We start from the raw sequence: 6,447 nt of genomic DNA, 5'->3' as shown, positions 1-6,447 counted from the left end.
CCGCTCTGAGACTTCGTTGGGTAGTGAAGGGTGGGGTATAAATCCAGTCTCTTCTTCTTTTACCTCACAGGGTGTCTGTGGTGGAAGGGGAAGGGGAAGAAGTTTGTAAGGCGCTCCAAGACTCCATTGGGTAGTGAAGGGCGGGGTATAAATCCAATCTCCTCTTCGTCTTCTTCTACCTCACAGGGCGTCTCTTGTGGGGAGGGGAAGGGAGAGGAGTTTGTAAGCCGCTCTGAGACACCTTCGGGTAGTGAAGGGCGGGGTATAAATCCAATCTCTTCTTTTTCTAGTGAGACGGGGGTTCAGATCTTGTATCCAGCTCCCTGGTCAGTCCTGGGCCAGTCAATCACTCAGCTTAATGTATCCCAAGAGTTACTGTGGGGACAAATATGGGGTAACACCGTAAGGATGCCCATCTCCAGGTAGGACCTGGTGTTCTCCTAGAATTACAACTCATCTCCCGACTACAGAGGTCAGTACATCTGGGGAAAATGGCTGTTTTAGAAGGTGCAAGTTTGGTGTAGTGGTTAGGAGCACGAACTCTAATCTGGAAGAACCGGGTTTGATTCCCCACTCCTTCACATGCAGCTGCTGGTGTGACCTTGGGTCAGTCACAAGTTCTCTCAGAGCTATTCTCTCAAGAGCAGTTCTCTCAGAGCTCTTTCAGCCCCACCTACCCCACAGGGTGGCTGTTGTGGGGAGGGGAAGCGAAAGGAGATTGTAGGCTGCTCTGAGACTCCTTCGCGTAGCGAAGAGTGGGGTACCAATCCAATCTCCTCTTCTTCTCTTCTCACCTGGAGGCTGGCAACCTGAGGGAAATGACATCTTGAGGCCAGTAAGAAGAAGAAGAAGTGTTTGTTTTATATCCTGCTCTTCACTACTAGAAGGAGTCTTGGAGTGGCTTACCATCGCCTTTCCCTTCCTCTCCCCACAACAGACATCCTCTGAGGCAGGTGGGGCTGAGAGAACTTGTGACTGACCCAAGGTCACCCCGCTGGCTGCATGTGGAGGAGGTGTGGGGAATCAAACCCGGCTCTCCGGATCAGAGTCCGCCGCTCTTAACCGCTGCACCAAACTGACTCTGACCGTTTCCACCTGAGAGCTATTCAGTTTTTCTTCCCAAAGCGGATTCCTTTCTCTGTATTTGTACAACCTTTCCTGACAGTTTTCCGACAGGACCTCTATGCCTTCAACAGCTCAGAGATCCTGAAATTAAGCATCCCCCCTCCCTGTTTCATTTCTATGCCGCGAGGGGGAAATGCACCTGCTACATTTATACAAGTCAGTGAGATATCATGCTCCCGGGGGCTCCGCTTACAACTTCATCCCCAATTTCTCTGACAGTTCTCTTTAACTACAAATGCTCTGAATCCTCTCCAAGCCTCAGTTCTGCGGATCGAAACTAGGTCTGTTTGTCTTTCAGACTCCGCAAGCAGAAAAAGAGGCCACGGCACCAACGTTTAAAATACTGTGTGTACTTCTCACGCTTTATAAACAGTGACGATAAGGTGCTGCGGCTGGCCTTAATCAATATTCTGTGTATGTGGGGCAAACAAACAAAAGCATACTTACCCACAAAAACACACACCTCACAATCAGCCTCCGCCCCATTTCATAATGTTTTGGTCGACAAAACACGTATTTTGCTAGAAATCATCCTATGGGCAAAGGTGGGCCTGTACTACTTGTCTCTACAATCTTGATTTAGCTTTACATGATGAAGAAGAGATTGAATTTATACCCCACCCTTCATTACCCAGAAGAGTCTCAGAGTGGCTTACCATCCCTTTCCCTCCCCTTCCCTACAACAGAGACCCTGTGAGGTAGGTGGGGCTGAGAGAGCTCTTTCGAGAACTGCTATTGAGAAAACGGTTCTGAAATAACTTGTGACTGACCCAAGGTCACACCAGCAGCTGCAAGTGGAGGAGTGGAGAACCAAACCTGGTTCTCTCAGATTAGAGTCCGTGCTCTTAACCACTACACCAAGCATGAAACATTTAGTCTTTTAAACCTTCCATAATATCCTTACTCCCCTCAATCCTCTGCGGCTGTCCAACCATGCACGCACAGAACACTGATTCCCCCACATTCTGTGCTATTTCTGCAGCCTAAAGTTGCCAACCTCCAGGTGGGACCTGGAGAACTCCAAGAATTACAATGCTTTTCCAGACAACCGAGATCATGGACTACCCACTCCTCCACTTGCACCTGGCTGGATGCTCCAGGTGGATTAAACAGAGGGTGCGTTCAGACAGGGCATTTAGTAGGCGATGTGCGCTTGGGCGAAGCTTCGCCCCGTCGTTCATAATAATAATTTTTAAAATGTGCCCAGTGTAAGGCTTTAGACAAGTCCGGGACCTCACGGAGGCCAGTTTCAGAATAAAAATTTAAAGGGATGCTTCAGGACACGCTTTTTGGGATGGGGTGTTCTGAGCCTGTGCGAAGATCTCAACTCTGTGGATGGCTGCCTATGCGCATGCGCAAAATGTAAAAAAAAAAAGTTTTAAATAACTGCCAACGTGTGAACGGGCATATCGCGATGTGCTGCACAGTCAGGAGGTGCGTGTGATCGCGTTTCTTCCAGATCAAACTGCTCCAGTTCCAACCGGAGCAGTTTATGCCGGCTGAAAGGGCGCGTCTGAACGCACCCAGAGTGAGTCAATACAACTGACAGATGGGACGTTTCATAAACCATGCAATAGGATTAAGGCGGTAGAGTCAACCAGAAGTCTCAAAACAGAACCAAAGCAAAGCAAAAGTGTGCACATGGCACGTTAAACGACGCCAGATTCCATAGCGGGATCCTGGTTTCGGCAAGCTAGACACAGTCGTATAGACTGCAATCCCTAATAACTGATCCAAGTAACTTTGCAAATCACTTAGTACAGTGCAAGTACCAATGAAGAAAGGTTAAAGCGCTTGGGGATCTTTAGCTTGGAGAAACGACGGCTGAGGGGGTGACATGATCGAGGTTTACAAGATGATGCATGGGACAGAGCAGGCAGAGAAAGAAGGACTTTTCTCCCTTTCTCACAATACAAGAATTTGTGGGCACGCCATGAAATTGCTGAGCAGTCGGGTTAAAATGGATAAAAGGAAGTCCTTCTTCACCCAAAGAGTGATTAACACCTGGAATTCGCTGCCACAGGAGATGGCGGCGTCTACAAGCATGGACGGCTTCAAAAGGGAATTAGATAAGCATACGGAGCAGAGGTCCATCAGTGGCTATGAGCCACAAAGTATAGATAGGAACTCTTGGTCTGGGGCAAGGGATGCTCTGTGTTCTCGGTGCTTGGGGGTGGGGGAGACAACAGTGGGAGAGCTTCTAGTGTCCTGGCCCCACTGGTGGACCTCCTGATGGCACCTGGTATTTTTGGACACTGTGTGATGGAGTTTTGGACTAGATGGGCCATTGGCCTGATCCAACACTGGGTTCTCTTATGTTCTTAAGTCTATTGCCTGTGTAGAGAAGCCCGTTGACGTTTCTACAGGCAGAATGTGTCTAAAGGATACCTATCCCTCTGTTCTCTCACTGCTGCCAAACTTCAGATTGCGTTCTCTTTGTGGCAGAGTTCTGTCTTCTTTTCTTCGTTGGTTGGGGCAACAAAATATAGCTTGATAACGCAGTTGCTTTATACTACGAGATACAGATTCGAGTCCAGTAGGCACCTGAAACACCAACAAGATTTCCTGGGGACAAGCTTCCGGAAGTCCAAGCGCCCTTCGTTGACTCTCTCAAAAGCTTTTCCCCTAGAACTCCTATTGGCCTTTAGGAGGCTACTGGATTCAAATCTTGTTCTTCTACTGTAGACCAACACAGCTACACAGCCGAAACTAAGTCAGATCATCTACCTAGTTGAGTGCTATCGACTCTGACAGGCAGTGTCTCTCCAAGATCTCTTCCAGCTCTGCAACATTTAACTGGAGATGTCAAGGATTGAATCCGGGACCTGCTGCAAACAAAGGTGCCCTACAGCCGAGCCACAAACCCTCTCCTCAAACACCATAAAGGGCTAGATTCTGCTCCTAAGCATTGTGGTGCACTGCTATAGAGTCAGTTTGGTTTAGTGGCTAAGAGCGCGGACTCTAATGTGGGAGAACCAGGTTTGATCCCCCACTCCTCCACTTGCAGCTGCTGGTGTGACCTTGGGTCAGTCACAAGTTCTCTCAGAGCTGTTCTCTCATGAGTGGTTCTTGAAAGAGCTCTCTCAGCCCCACCGACCTCACAGGGTGTCTGTTGTGCGGAGGGGAAGGGAATGGAGATTGTAAGCCACTCTGAGACACCTTCGGGTAGTGAAGGGCAGGGTATAAATCCAATCTCTTCTTCACTTCTCCTATAGCTGTGTATGCTCCAGCATGTATGTGGCCTCACACCAGCAGATGTCATCCCTGTGCTCAACCTTGTGAAGTCGAGTGGCGACAGAAAATACATTTTGCAACAATGCACAAATCCAAATAGCCTCTTGGAAAGTCCGCAAATTCACCTCCTGGGGGCAGAACTAGAACTCATGGCCCATGCTCCACTGCACATATTTTCCCCCACTTAGCCAGTTCTTCAGCTGTTTTACAGTCCCTGCTACAATTCCCTCCCCACCCAAGCTTGTCTTGGATTCAAGTTTCAGGACTCCTTGGAAAAATTACTCGTGCCTCATTATCAACGCACAGAATTCTGAGTTCTCGTAGTGGATTTCCGCAGACGCCTTTGAGCGAAACGGACGCAGAGCCTGAGCCATTCCGACCTCACTCCAAAGAGCTTCCAATCCCATTGTTCTAGAGAACATCTTGGAAAATCCCCGGAAACCCGGGAGGACAACGTTGGCACTCAAGAATGCAAACTATTCATTTCAGTCTGCTTGGGAGCTCTCGCATTTAAACGTCTGGTTCGGATGCCTGGGAACCTGACATTATTTTTCCACCCCGGCACCCGGAATTCCCTGTTTATGAAAGCTCCGACCCAGTGACCTTTCCATCGAAGGCCCCTGCTGGCTCAGTTCTCACTTAGGTAATAGTTCTTGTTTGGATTTACCATCTCGGATTGCAGAGGGAGAATCCTTTGAGCAAACAGCCTGCCTTGACAAATACCCCCCCCCCAGAAAACTAGCAAGAAGGAGAAGGGTTGTAACATAGATTTATCCCTGATATGCTAGATTTTTACGATGTTCATGGAATTTCCCCCCTACAGGAAGAAGAAGAAGAAAAGAAGAGATTGGATTTATACCCCGCCCTTCACTTGGAGTCTCAGAGCGGCTTACAAACTCCTTCCCCTCCCCACAACAGACACCCTGTGAGGTGGGTGGGGCTGAGAGAACTTTGACACAAACTGCTCTGTTTCAAGGACACCCCTGCCAGAGCTTGTGACTGACCCAAGGTCACACCAGCAGGTGCAAGTGGAGGAGTGGGGAATCAAACACGGTTCTCCCAGATTAGAGTCCGCACACTTAACCACTACACCAAACTGGCTCTCAACACTCAACTGCGTGGGCCTCCCTCCTGTAACCTGAAGCAATAAAACCCAAACACAGGTTCGCTGCTAGTAGGGTTACCAATTCTGGGTTGGGAAATTCCTGGAGATTTGGGCGGTGGAGCTTGGGGCAGGACTTCAGGAGGGTATAATGCCACACTCTCCAAAGCAGTCATTTTCCCCCAGGGAACTAATCGCCGTCATCTGGAGAACAGTTGTGAATCTGGGAGATGTCCAGGCCCCACTTGGATGTTGTGAGAGTACACAAGGATTACAGTGTGCATGCAAACACGGTAATGACAAATACACTGTAAAGGTAAAGTCTTCCCTTGTTCGAAAGCCAGTCGAGTCCGACTCTAGGGTTGCGGTGCCCATCTCCGTTTCAAAGCCGAAGAGCCAGCGCTGTCTGAAGACGTTTCCGTGGTCATGTGGCCGGCATGACTAAACACCAAGGCGCAAGGAACGCTGTTACCTTCCCACCAAAGTGGTCCCTATTTATCTACTTGCAATGTCTTGCTTTCGAACTGCTAGGTTGGCAGGAGCTGGGACTAGAGACGGGAGCTCACTCCGTCATGCGGCACACTCGGGTCTCGAACTGCTGAACTACTGACCTTCCACAGCCTGCAGTTCAGCGTCTTAACCACTTGAGCCACCGCAGCTCCTAAATACACTGTAATAGAACGCAAAAATATCCTAACATGAGTTATGTATTAATGCAAGGTCATGAAAATATGTAATACCTAGAATGACATAACAGACTCTCATGATACAATAAATTATAAAGAAATGGTCGAACGATCCAAAGGAGTCCGAGGAAATCAGTCCAAAAGGCTCAAAAAAGTCAGACGTCAGGGTCAGATTCCAGAGATGTATATTTTGCAGTTCCACTGATGAAGTGTGCTGAAATGAGGCTCACATATCCGGAATCCTCGTGTGATTTCTGACCTTGACTTCTGAGTTTTTCGATCCTTTTGGACTGATTTCTT

General features: G+C 48.6%; 1 protein-coding gene across 3 annotated transcripts in view; it reads right to left on the bottom strand.

The window, feature by feature from the left end:
- The window catches only part of RNF24 (ring finger protein 24), a 99,644-nt gene that overhangs the window by 27,837 nt on the left and 65,360 nt on the right, over positions 1-6,447 (bottom strand). The window lies entirely within an intron of this gene.

This window comes from Gekko japonicus, unplaced genomic scaffold (assembly GCF_001447785.1).
Source record: "Gekko japonicus isolate JY-2015 unplaced genomic scaffold, Gekko_japonicus_V1.1 scaffold850, whole genome shotgun sequence".
Classification (NCBI taxonomy): Eukaryota; Metazoa; Chordata; class Lepidosauria; order Squamata; family Gekkonidae; genus Gekko; species Gekko japonicus.
The sequence above is the reverse complement of the archived record's forward strand: the minus strand, read 5'-3'. Positions and strand labels throughout refer to the sequence as shown.